The 13,180-nt window shown below is 40.6% G+C and overlaps 1 protein-coding gene across 3 annotated transcripts in view; it reads left to right on the top strand.

Annotated features, from left to right (window-relative positions):
• The window catches only part of septin9b (septin 9b), a 92,898-nt gene that overhangs the window by 41,220 nt on the left and 38,498 nt on the right, over positions 1-13,180 (top strand). Inside the window, exon 1 of one of the 3 annotated variants that reach the window (XM_083909393.1) lies at positions 12,563-12,604. The exons of the other annotated variants lie outside the window; for them this stretch is intronic. The gene's annotated coding sequence lies outside the window, so the exon portion shown is untranslated. Of the gene's footprint in view, positions 1-12,562; positions 12,605-13,180 lie in introns of those variants that run through there. 3 annotated transcript variants of the gene reach the window in all.

Raw genomic sequence — 13,180 nt, forward strand, 5'->3', positions numbered from 1 at the left:
AATTGATAATTTCCTGAAATTCAAAAATTCATTAAAATTATTCCTTAAGAGGTTTACAAATATTTTCAACAGATCCTTGTTCACGGCGATGCCGACTATTATGATGGTAAATTTCAAGTCATTCCGAGATACTTTTTTTTTTTTTGAAGAAACTCAGCTCACTGTCAAAGAGCATCAGGGCAAATGGATTATTTCTTACATTTCAAAAATTCATTAAAATTATTCCTTAAGAGCTTTGCAAATAATTTCAACAGATCCTTGTTCTGGACGATGCCGACTATTATGATGGTAAATTTCAAGTCATTCCGAGATAATTTTATTTTTTTTGAAGAAACTCAGCTCACTGTCAAAGTACTGAGTTACGGCTCATACATTAGAGTTCTGTAAAAAAAAACACATAAATGAGCTATAATTTCACTGATGTTCTGTAATATTAACAGTAAAACACTTTTATTTATTTTGTTTATTAAAAAAATTTTTTTAAAATCTGCCGTAAATTCACAGAAATGATTTACAGTGTGCTTACTAACATGCATATAAGTCACATACTAGCCCTTTATTAGTAAATATGAAGCACGTATTAACACGTTACGCAGGAAAAATCAGAATTCATGTCGTAATAGAGGTAGAATAAGGTTATGTAGCTTTGGAAAAAAGGAGAAAGTTCATTTTATTTGATTTCTTTCAAAGTGGACAACTCTTATTTAGAGATCAATATGTGTGTTTCCTAATCTAAAGTGTTACCCACGCTTTAAATAAATACAGATTACGCGTATTTATTTAAAGAGTCACTCGATGCTCGTTGTGAGGCCAAAGAACAAAAGTCATGTCCTCTTTTTGACCGTTCTTGTGGAATTCACTCTCGATTTTCTGCCTAAATACACAGATTATTTTCCTAATGGAGGTGTTGTTGACGTCGTCGTCGCTGCGGAGGAAGGAGCACGTGAAGCTATTTGTCTCTTATTAGGACTGACCTTCTGGAGATTGGGGAGGCGGAGCCTGTGGTTGAGCAGTGGGTGATTTGTCTGTGCCTGTCCATAGGTCAGGAAAGGGCACACACACACACACACACACACACACACACACACACACTTTCTCAACCTTGTTTCTTACTTTTGTCACCGACATACTTACACAAACACACACACACACACGTAGCCTGAGGCGGAGGCATATCTGAGGTCAATCCTCTCCCAGTTGTAATTACCCTGGACTGATCCCAGACCATTACTCAGTGTGACCTGTTGGCTAATTACCCAAAGAAAATGCCAGAGCAGGAGTTTGGCCAATACTTTTTTTTTTTTTTTGGTATGGGGAACAACTAAGGACAACATTAGCAGTCAGTCATACACCCACACACGCATTCTTTTACTTGCAGCATACTGAGGACCAGCATTTCCACTTTTTAAATCAACACAATTACAAATATATACATCTATAAAGAACTACTGGGTGCAGTACCATAAAATGTCTGCAGGTGGAGCCCCAGAGCGAAAAGTGTGTGAAACGGGTTTTTGTACCAAATTGAGTATAGCATGTGTACAACCTCAGGAAGTGATTTCAATGAAAAACAAAGTGAGGAACGGACCAAAATGTCCTCACTTTGTAAAAATGTCCTCACTTTGTTGGTTAGAAAAAACCCTCACTGGTCCTCAGTATGCCGCAAATACAAGAACACGCACACACACACACGCATTCTTGTACTTGCTGCATACTGAGGACCAGCATTTCCACTTTTTAAATCAACACAATTACAAATACCTACTTCATGAATGACATCTATGAAGAACTACTGGGTGCAGTACCATAAAATATCTGCAGGTGGAGCCCCAGAGCGAAAAAATGTGCAAAACAGGTTTTTGTACCAAATTGAGTATAGCATGTTTACAACCTCAGGAAGTGATTTCAATGAAAACAAAGTGAGGACCGGACCAAAATGTCCTCACTTTGTAAAAATGTCCTCACTTTGTTGGTTAAAAAAACCCTCACTGGTCCTAAGTATGCCGCTAGTACAAGAACACGCACACACACGCACGCACACACACACGCACACACACACTCAGCCAAAGTTCATAAAACACCCAGGACCTAAATCTCCTCGCCTTATTCTCAGCTCTGTGTTTAGTTATTGACACGATTAAAACATGATGGTGGAAGAAGAAGAAGAAGAAGAAGAAGAAGAAGAAGAAGAAGAAAGAGGGCGTGTACAAAAAGTATAATCCATCACAAATATTAAATAATACTTCTTTTTTTTTAAAAGGGATTAGATATTTTAAAAGGAACTTTTCTGTGATATCTAATTCCCACTCGCCTTGATTTGATCACGTGACGAAGCACAGGTCTTGAATTATCGGTGAAGTGTCACTTCTTGACCACACACTGTGCGTGTGCTCCCAAATCTGGCCACAAGGAGGCAGTGTGTGACAGTGTGTGAAATATCCAGAAACACAGTGAGCCTGGGACTTCCCAGTTGTTTTGAACCAGCTTTAAAATACAATTCATATCCATGAGTACGTTCATAAATTAAACTTAATAATGTCAAACTTCTTCCCGTTCACATCTAAAGAAAGATTATTTTAATTCCGACATACATCACAGAGATAGGAACTCATTCAAAACAATCAGAACATAAACATAGACATAAAAGGGTTTTTCCTCTTTTATGAGCATCTTACAGGAGGAGGAGGAGGAGGAGGAGGAGGAAGAGGGAACTGAAAGAAATGGGAAACCCTTCAACCCTCAACCCTGCTGACCCAGATAAACACACACACACATTCTTGTACTTGCTGCATACTGAGGACTGGGTTGCTGACAAAGTGAGGACCAGCATTTCCACTTTGTAAATCAACACAATTACAAATATCTACTTCATGAATGACATCTATAAAGAACTACTGGTTGCAGTACCATAACATGTCTGCAGGTGGAGCCCCAGAGCAAAAAGGGCTGGAAAACTTTTTAGATTTTTTTTTTTTGGGTCCAAAATTTGACAAAAAAAACCATACCATACCATACTAAGTCGACCAAAATTTCAAAAAAAAATTGACGAAAATATTTTGGCCCAAGATTTGACAAAAACATCATATTATACTATGTTGACCAAAATTTCAAAAAAAAATTGACAAAAATATTTTGGTCCAAAATTTGACAAAAACGTCATACCATACTATGTCATCCAAAATTAGAAAAAAAATGTTGGTCCAAAATTTTACAATAAAGTCATGATATACTATGTCGTCCAAAAGTTGAAAAAAATTGAAAAAAAAAATTTTGGTCCAAAATTTTACAATATATTCAAAAAAAAAATTTGACTAAACATTTTTGGCCCAAAATGTAACAAAAGTTGAAAAAAAAAAATTTTTTTGACAAAAATGTCGTCCAAATATGATTTTTTTTTTTTTGACAAATTGAGTATAGCATGTCATAGCAACCTAAGGAAGTGATTTCAAGGACAAACAAAGTGAGGACCTCACTGTAAAAATGACCTCCTTTTGGTTAAAAACCCTCACTGGTCCTCAGTATGCCGCAAGTACAAGAACAAACACACACACAACACACACACACACACACTGAGTTCCCCTCTCTCCAGATAAGGCTTTTACGGATGTTGGGAGTTTACACTGAGCATCTGGGGGAAGTCAGGGGTTAAAGACGTTTCCCACCGCTGCAGAAAGAACCTCCTCCGTCCTCTGTTTTGTTTTGTTATCTTGGCAAATCCCACATCACGCGTCACTTCCCTCTCTGACCTGATGTGACACTTTTTAAACCACAGACTTGACCTTTTAAAAAAAAAACTGAACATGTCACTCACTCACAGTGCACTCAGAGTGGTTTTTACAGTCATGAAGGAGAGGAAGTTCACGTGAGGTCACTTTTTCACTCTCTCTGCAGATGATGATGATGATCTGGTCTGATAGAAGACACGATGGATAAAACAATCGGTTCCACCCTTTCTCTTTCTTTCTCTGTGTGTGTGTGTGTGTGTGTGTGACAGATGGTCATTTGTGCTGCAGCTCTGCTGAAACGAGTACATTCACGTGTGAAGGTGTGTGAATTCACCGTACGTGAGGATGCAGTCTCGTCCCTTATGTTTGACCAACTACTACCAACAGCTGTCTCAATGATACGGCAACTTTTAGCCCTTTAACAACAGGATGAAAGTGCATCGTCACGTATTTGTGACTATTAAAGGTGCATTATGTAATAAATCGTAAAATCCTCCTAATGTGTCACAGAGACTCAGGAATAATGTTCATATAACAAACTGAACTCACCAACAACAACAGTACAGACAAAATATTTGCATTAAAAAAATATATATTTTGCAGACTGCAAATCATGTTTATGTTTTGAAATCATGTTTTGGCGTCATGTGGCGCCACCTACCACCATCTACCAATCACTGCAGTCAGTAGAAAAAATTTAAAAAAAGTAGTAGTCTTATTTATTATTTTTTATACCCTGCTATGGGTCACGTCTCATAGAAATGCACTTTTTATATTTAAACCCTGCTATAGACCTGCTATTTCATACTGTGCAATAAGAATTTGATGGCTGTTTATCCTTTTAATGTAGTACGCTGAAACTGAAAACCCACCTCACGTTAACTAGGGTCACTTTTTTTAATGTCCTTTTTGACCCATACTCTGGTTGTTGTTGTTGTTGTTGTTATTGTTCTTCGTTTTTAGCTGTATGCACTTTCAAGGTGAAGTCAAGTAAATCTCGTTGTACAACTTGTATAATGACAATAAAGGCATTCTATTCTATTCTATTCTAGAGTCTCAGCTGCCGAGCAACCACGGGTTGCCAGTTACGTCAGAAATCCAAACCTAAAAAGACCTCGGTGTTTTGAATTTGAATGTAGTAACCGTTTTTGGCCACATTCTTACATATGGCGCCTTTTAAAGTTATAATTCTAGCGTTTCCTATAGGGACAAATCTACTATATTATACATCCATCCACCATCTACTGCGTTATCCTTCACATGAGGATCTTGATGCTAAAGCCCAATTTATACTCCTGCGTAAAGTGCTCTGCGTAGGTTACGCAGAGTCCTCTGCGTCGACGCAGAACCTGTCGAAGAGCCTCTGCGTCGTCTCCGGCTGCACAGAATATTTTTTAAGTGTCCGTCACTCCGTCAAGGGACAACGGAGACGGCAAGAGCTGCGATTGGTCCTCAGGACAGGCCGAGCGAAGCTGCTCTGTGTCGGCTCACAGTGAGCAGCGAGCGTCCACAGAGGGCGGAGCTAAACACCGCCGACTTCGTCGCTGCCGAACTATAAATACGTCATATCTTAACACACACAGCACATGTTTAGACTCTAAATGGCCAATTTCTTGCCTCAAATTATCTTAAAACTGCGTTCCGTCACACAGAAAAGTGACAAACGGCCGCTGTTTCAACAACAACAGTCTTTCTCCCTCGGACGCCATTGCTCACTGTAGCCAAAAGCAGAACAACCTTGCGCAGCGACCCCTACTGATCGGGCGGGAAATTGCAGCGCCTATCCGTCACCACGACGCAGAAGTATAAAGGCTCGAGTCGTCTACGTGGTGACGCAGACGGATAACGCATTACGCAGTCGGAGAAGTATAATGTGGCCTTGAGCCCAGCTGGCACACATAGAGACAAACAACTATTCACTCTCACACTCACACCTACAAATTCTGCATGTGTTTGGACTGTGGGAGGACATGCAAACACCAGTCAGGAAGACCCTTGTTCCACTCAGGTCATGAGGCAAGAGCAGTTTCCACTACTTTGTACAGATTTTTCCCTACTACTACTACTACTACACTACTTTTCCCTTTTGTACGGATTATTTTACAATAACGGATAATCACAATGGGCCCAATGGGTTGGTGTAGTGGTTTGCGCTCTTGCCTTTGCAGCAAGAAGATTCGGGGTTCCTGGATTCGAGTCCCGGTTTGGAACAACTTCGGAACAAGAGCCTTTCTGCAAGGAGTTAGCACGTTCTCCCCGTGTGTGAGTGGGTTTTCTCCGGGTTCTCCGGCTTCTTTCCCACAGTCCAAAAACATGTCATATGGGGATTAGGGTGAATTGGTCACTCTAAAATGACCGTAGGTGTGAGAGCGTGAGTGAATGGTTGTTCAGGGTGTGACGTTGCCTATCGAGGACAAAGCGGTAGATGATGGATGGATGGATAATCACAATACTTAGCTTTTCATTAGTAAACTTCTGCCAGGTCTGGCAATAACCATACATTGAGTGTTTGTTCCTCACTGAAGTGATGCTCGGCTGTAGCTCGACTGAAAGTCAGAAGGAAGGAAATCACTGCAGCGTTTACTAGGTGGAGATGTTTTTTTCCCCCTATAAATTAACGTTTTGGATGAGCCGTGGAACAAGCTGTTGTCGGATCATTGTGCAGCCTCAAGTCTTAATTATTGTCAATTATTGCAGCTTTTGTGGCCTATGGGCCGGGTTTGCCGTCAGAAATCTGTTGAGACGCGAGCGTTGAAGCAGAGCAGAGGATGAACCCTGACCCACACAGTGAGGTGCTGTGGGACGTCGACGACAGGAAGTGCACACACACACACACACACACACGCACACACAGCTTCAGATGTTGGTGAAAGGCCATGGCGATGTACGTCTAACACCACGCTATCATCTCAGCTAAGATGATAGCTTAGCTCGTGGCTTTTGCTAAACGCTCTCTCCGTCACTGTCTCTTTCTACACGTCGGGAAGCTTCTATTATAGATAATCATCAGTGTGATTTGGTTATATCTTCAAACCGCACCGAGGGTTTAATCACAGAGCTCTTTGGAGTTGAGTCATTCCTGAGCCTCTACACCACCCCCCCCCCCCCCCCCCACACACACACACACACATACAGAGATTCCCCAGAAGGCCGATCCCATGGATTCGCTCTGTGTTTATTGTTCATGAGGGAAAAGCTTCCTCTCTCAGAAAGAGAGAGCGAACGTCGCCGTGTGAGCTCGGCCTTTTTACGTAGGTTTGTTCCACGTTCCGTGTTCCGCGACCGGAGTCTTTTTTATTTACGGCAGAGACGATGGCTTCTGCTTGCGCTGAAATAGACGACCGTGTGGACGCGGATCATCTTTGTGAGTATCTGCCGTCTGTGGGAGAGCGTGGTGGGTGTTTGAGGTGCAGACGCATGAGAAATGACTGGTTTGATGATGATGATGATGATGATGTGTGTGTTAAAAATCTATGTTGATGTTCTCCTGAGCTGTTGTTTGGTCACTAGTTATCGACTGTGTTTCCATGGAGAGTGTTTTTGTTCGAGGAGAGGCTGACACCTTTTTTTTTTTGTCTTCCTGGAGGACACTTCAACCTCTGGGAATAAGGCTGAATTCCAATTCCTTGCTTAACCTTCAATCTTAATCCTCAATCTCAAAAATGTGCGCTCCCTCTAGTCCAAGTGTTGTGCCGATTCTCAGAAAAATTAAGTTGAGGGCCAAGTTTAAGGGCCGTATCGCCCTCAATGTTGAGATTTTTCCGAGACCACCCTTGGTTAGCGAGGGCTACCCAGAATGCATTGCGTGTTTCACCATGACAAAGATGGCGTCGAAAGCAGCGAAGCGAGTACGCTACAAATGAAGTGTTTTCTTTGTTAAAGGGGAAATAAGTAGTTTATAGTGCCATCTAGAGGAGAGGCTGAAATTTACAACAACAGAACTGCTCCTCTGCTCACCCCCCTCCCTTCCCTGAGCGCTACGGTGTCCTCAGCCGGTCAAATGTCGACCTCGTCGTCTTTCTCCGTGTCAGCAGATGAGGTTCGTGAGGCGAGGGAGAGGGCGGAGCTACCGCGGCCGTAGCAGATGAAGCGGAGAGAGTGGAGGCGGGACTTCCTGCTACAAGTAAAGAGACGCTTGTTTTGTTCTCTCGCGTTTGTCCTTACAGGCTCCGGTAGAAACATGGCGTCTCGCTGCTAACAGTGGCTATGCAACCGCGGCCCGCGACCATGTTATTTTACATTACTTTTTGAAACACTACGAAAATGAAACAAAAACTATTATACAGCGACTAGACAATGCAGGAGCACATATGTATAAAAAAGTGGATTTTGGGTTCATATAAACCCATAAATACTACACAGTGTACCTTTAATAGAGATATAAAAATGATGAAAACCATTGTATTATCTTAGTTTAGGCCCATATTATGGATTACTGACGTCATTGTTGCGTAACATTTATTTTTTTATTTTACGATCTTTTGTCAATAAGTCGTGGTGTGTGGTAACTGTCAGCTGAATATTTGTATGAGTATCATCTTATAACTAACTGACAATCTAATAACTTGACTGACAAACGGATCAGAATAAATAATCCTGACGTAAATGTGTTCTTCTTCTTCTTCTTCTTTTTTGGAGTCGACAGACTGTACGCAGCTTTGGCGTTATTCTGCCCCCTACAGTCTGAAGACGTATCTGCATTTCAGGGGTGTCCCATTTCTAAGTGACAAAATAACCCTCAACACGAGATTAAGGGTTGAGCTCGAGGGTTAAGATAGGAATTGGAATTGGCCCTAAATCCAGCTATCAAACTAATCTCTCACCACAGTATCTTTGCTTTCGTTAGCGCTCTAAAAAAGTAGAAATGTGCGTCCTGAGCTGCATCAGTCCATCTGTTAATGCATGTGATTTTAACCAGAGAGAGGGTGGAGGGGGGGGGGCGTCTTGGAGGCCACTTTCAGGGTGTTGAGATAAACCATCGTCACTCATTGCACACATGCCTTCTCCATCTGCACCACAGGGGAGCAGCAGCAAATGAAACACAACAGGAAGTCTCAAACAGGCCCAGATATCTTCCCTGTAGATATCAACGCAAAGCCAGATGTTATTCGTCCTCCAAAAACCTCCCCCCGCCTGTTCCTTACTCTTCCAACCATCCGTAAACTTCCTCCTCGACTCCTTTCCTTCTCCTTTCCTTCTCCTTTTCCCTCATGCTCAGGAAAGTCGTGTCGCTGAGTCACTCCGAGGTTCCTCTGAGTCACAGATTTGCCTCCTGTAATCGCCTCCATGTGTGCTGTGTGAGCTCTGCCCTGATTTGGTGGCCTTAAAGTAATCAGGAGAGCGACCTCTGGGCCAATCACAGCAGAGGGTCGTGTTCTCCACATGTGAACACATTATTCTTCAGTTTCTTCTTCTTCAGCCACAAATGTGATTTGATCCAACTGAACGTTGACATGTGTTCAACAGGACTACTGTGTTACAGGAGAGATGATAATCAAACGGCGGCTAAAAGACATGAATTACAGTGAGCACATGACTTCACTTTAGAAACTCTGACTCCTGATTGAGTTTAAACAAGGAAGTAAAACTGATAATTTTGATAATATGAAACGGCAAACTATATACATCGCTTACAGTTTTATTAGTTCAAATTAAAATAGCTCTTCTTGGCTCTTTGCAGGGAAAATAAAATAATATACATACACTACCATTCAAAACATGAATATAACACATTTTGAAAAAATAATACAATTTTGAGAAAAAAATAAAATTTTGAGAAAAATTAATCAGAAAACCATTCCAATTTGAGAAAAAACATAACAATTTTGAGATAAAAAATATTTTCTTTTAGAAAAAATATTGAAAAAAATGTACATTTTGGAAAAAAATGTAAATTATGAAAAAAAATTAAATTTTGAAAAAATAAATGTTTTGAAAAAAACATTAATTTTGAAAAAAAAAACATTTGAAAAAAAAAATATTTTGAAAAAAAGTCTTGAAAAAAATTTAACTTTTGAAAAGAAAAAATAATTTTGAAAAATAAAAAATTTGAAAAAAATTAAATTTTTGAAAAAAATTTAATTTTGAAAAAAATTTAAATTCTGCAATTTTTTTCTAATTTTCTAAATCTTGGAGGCCTAATGGTGTTCTAGTGTTCTAATGGTACATTGTGTTTGCTAAAGGCGTTAGAAGGCTATTGGATGATTAGAAAACCCTTGTGCAATGATGTTAGCACAGCTGTAAAATCATTATTTCTAATCTTGTCAATGTCTTGACTATATTTTCTATTCATTTTTCAACTCTTTTGATGAATAAAAGTCTGACTTAATGGAAATCACACAAAAATCATATAGGTGAGCCCAAACTTTTGAACTTTTAGTGTACATACTGTAGATCTCTGCTTAGATCTTTTGTTCCCATTGGAGGAAACATCACCTTTGACACTGTTCTGTCATGGGGTTTCTTTACTGACAGCTTTTTCTTTATTGTTTATGTCCGTGTGGAAAAGTCGTACTTCAATAAAAAGCAGAGATCTACAGCGGGAACGCGTACATACAGAGTTTAGCGGTTCAATAAAAACGTCGACTTTTTTTTGTAATTTTTCCACAACAGACATGGAGCCGTGACAGTTTTATGATTCTGAGACTTAAGTGCATTTCTTTTAATGGATCCATCAATAACAACAGTCAGTGAGATGTTCTGTAGAGCAGACACACACACAGTCATGTTTGACAGGAAGGAAACGTTTGTGCTGAATGTCGTGAAAACCTCTCTCACGCTTTCAGGCTTTGAGCTGGAAAAAGTTTCATGGAACTAAAGAACAAAATGAATCACTCTGTTTTTCCTCCAGTTATGGAAAAAAAAAACAAGAAAATCTAAATCCATTCGTTGACCGAGCATCTTCCTTTCATCTTAAATGTTCCTCATAGCAGCTTATTCTTTTATCTCATTGTTGCTGGCTGTTCCTGGGACACAGGAAGTGCAGCAGAGCAATGTTTTCCAGGGAACGTTTGGGGTTTTTTTTGGGCCCACGTTCATCTGTTTTTGGAGCCAGTTTGGACTTCAGTGCAGCAGCAGCAGCAGCTTGATTCACTCATGAGTTTTTCATATTGCTGCAAACACGCTGTCAAAAAAAACAGGTACAGTTCATGCAGATAGTGGAAAAAACACAGGAAAATCAGATCATCAATGACAAGCTGGAGTCTGTTTAATATATCGCTCTCAGGAAAGACATAAATTTAGAAGAAGAACTGTCTCATTTCACTTGGAGGAGAAGATTAATGCCACTGGAAAAGGGAAAAACGGGATCAACATCACAAGCTCAAACTAATTTATCAGTAATCTGTAAGAATGTGGCCAAAAACGGTTACTACATTCAAATTCAAAACACCGAGGTCTTTTAGGTTTCGTTTTCTGACGTAACTGGCAACCCGTGGTTGCTCAGCAGCTGAGACTCTACTACCTGCAATGATTGGTAGTAGACGGCGGTAGGTGGCGCCACATGACGCCAAAACATGATTTCAAAACATAAACATGATTTGCAGTCTGCAAAATATATATTTTTTTAATGCAAATATTTTGTCTGTACTGTTGTTGTTGGTGAGTTCAGTTTGTTATATGAACATTATTCCTGACACACACACACACACATTATTGTACTTGCTGCATACTGAGGACTGGGTTGCTGACAAAGTGAGGACCAGCATTTCCACTTTATAAATCAACGCAATTACAAATATCTACTTCATGAATGACATCTACGAAGAGCTACTGGTTGCAGTACTATAAAATGTCTGCAGGTGGAGCCCCAGAGCAAAAAGGGCTGGAAAACTTTTTTAATATTTTTTTTTTATTTGTAATTTTTGGTCCAAAAATTTGACAAAAACGTCATACTATACTATGCCGTCCAAAATGTGAAAACACAACGTCATGCTATACTGTGTTATGCTACTAAAAAAAAATTTGGTCCAAAATTTGAAAAAAAAAAAAAATTGGGTCCAGAATTTGAAAAAAAAAATTGGTCCAAAATTTGAAAAAAAAGAATTTGGTCCAAAATTTCAAAAAAAAAATTGGTCCAAAATTTGAAAAAAAAATTTGAAATAAAAATTTGGTCCAAAATTTGAAAAAAAAAATTTGGTCCAAAATTTCACAAACAAAGTCATACTATATTATGTCGTCCAAAATGTAACTTTTTTTTTTTTTTTGACGAATTGAGTATAGCATGTTATAGCAACCTAAGGAAGTGATTTCAATGAAAACAAAGTCAGGACCGGCCAAAGTGTCCTCACTCCGTAAAAAATGACCTCACTTTGTCGGTTAAAAATCCTCACTGGTCCTCAGTATGCCGCAAGTACAAGAACAGACACACACACACACACACACACACCATGGAATGGCTTCAGTTATATGAGTCAGATCAGTTACGAGGGATTTGGGTTGACTTTAGAGAGAGAGCCCTGGAGAATACAAGGAGGGAGGAGAGGGATGACCAAATGTTTTCAGCACACACACACACACACACACACACACACACACACACACACACACACACACACACACACACACACACACGCACACACACACACACACGAGCAGATGGATTCACACAAAGACATTTGTGCACACACTCACAAATCCAAATGTTTCCGTGTCTTCAAACACACAAAGATTCCACATCCACAACGTTGTCCATTGACTCTCTCTGAATGAGGGGTGTGGCCGAGTGCCGAATGCCTTCCACTTGGGACGGCGGTCATGTGACCGTGCTGTGGGTGTGGCCTGATCAGCAGCAGCAGCAGCAGCAGCAGCTGAAGCTGTGATTGAGAGAAGGAAGAGAGAGAGGAGAAGAGGAAGGAAAGGAAAGGAAAGGAAAGGGTTGGGTGAGTTGTCGATTTTTGGTGTTTTGTGCTATTTTTTCCTGTCGTGCTATGATATGAAAGAATGAGGTGTGTGTGTGTGTGTCTGTGAGTGTGTGTGAGACTGGAGACTGGTGTGAGTTTCCCAGGTGTCTGCTGTGTTTGCTGTGTGAGTTGTAAAGTGTCGACACGAGATCTGGACTGAAAACTTTGGTGATTTCGCTCACATTTAGCTCACGTTTAGCCTCGTGCTTTTTTCCCTCTGATCTCCTTCAGAACCATGCAGTAGACTCTCTCTCCCCACCCCCCCCCCCCCCCCACAGTCCCATTGTTTGGCCTGAGGAGAGTTTGGGGGGTCAGCTCTATCACTCACTCCACCCCCCCCATCCCCTCCCTCACACACTCCCTCTTTTCTCCCTCCATTGTGTCTTCAGCTCTGGAGCATGCATGGATAATCAATCGGCCATCATGAATGGGGGCAGAGTCTTGACCAATCAGCATTCTCCTTCCCCACTTCTTCTTCTTCTTCTTCAGAGTCGTCTCTGAGTTTCCTGTCTGACTTTGAACCAGTGCAGTGGGTTAACCGTGCATGAATACACC

This window comes from Microchirus variegatus, assembly GCF_963457635.1.
Source record: "Microchirus variegatus genome assembly, chromosome: 23".
NCBI classification, from domain to species: Eukaryota; Metazoa; Chordata; class Actinopteri; order Pleuronectiformes; family Soleidae; genus Microchirus; species Microchirus variegatus.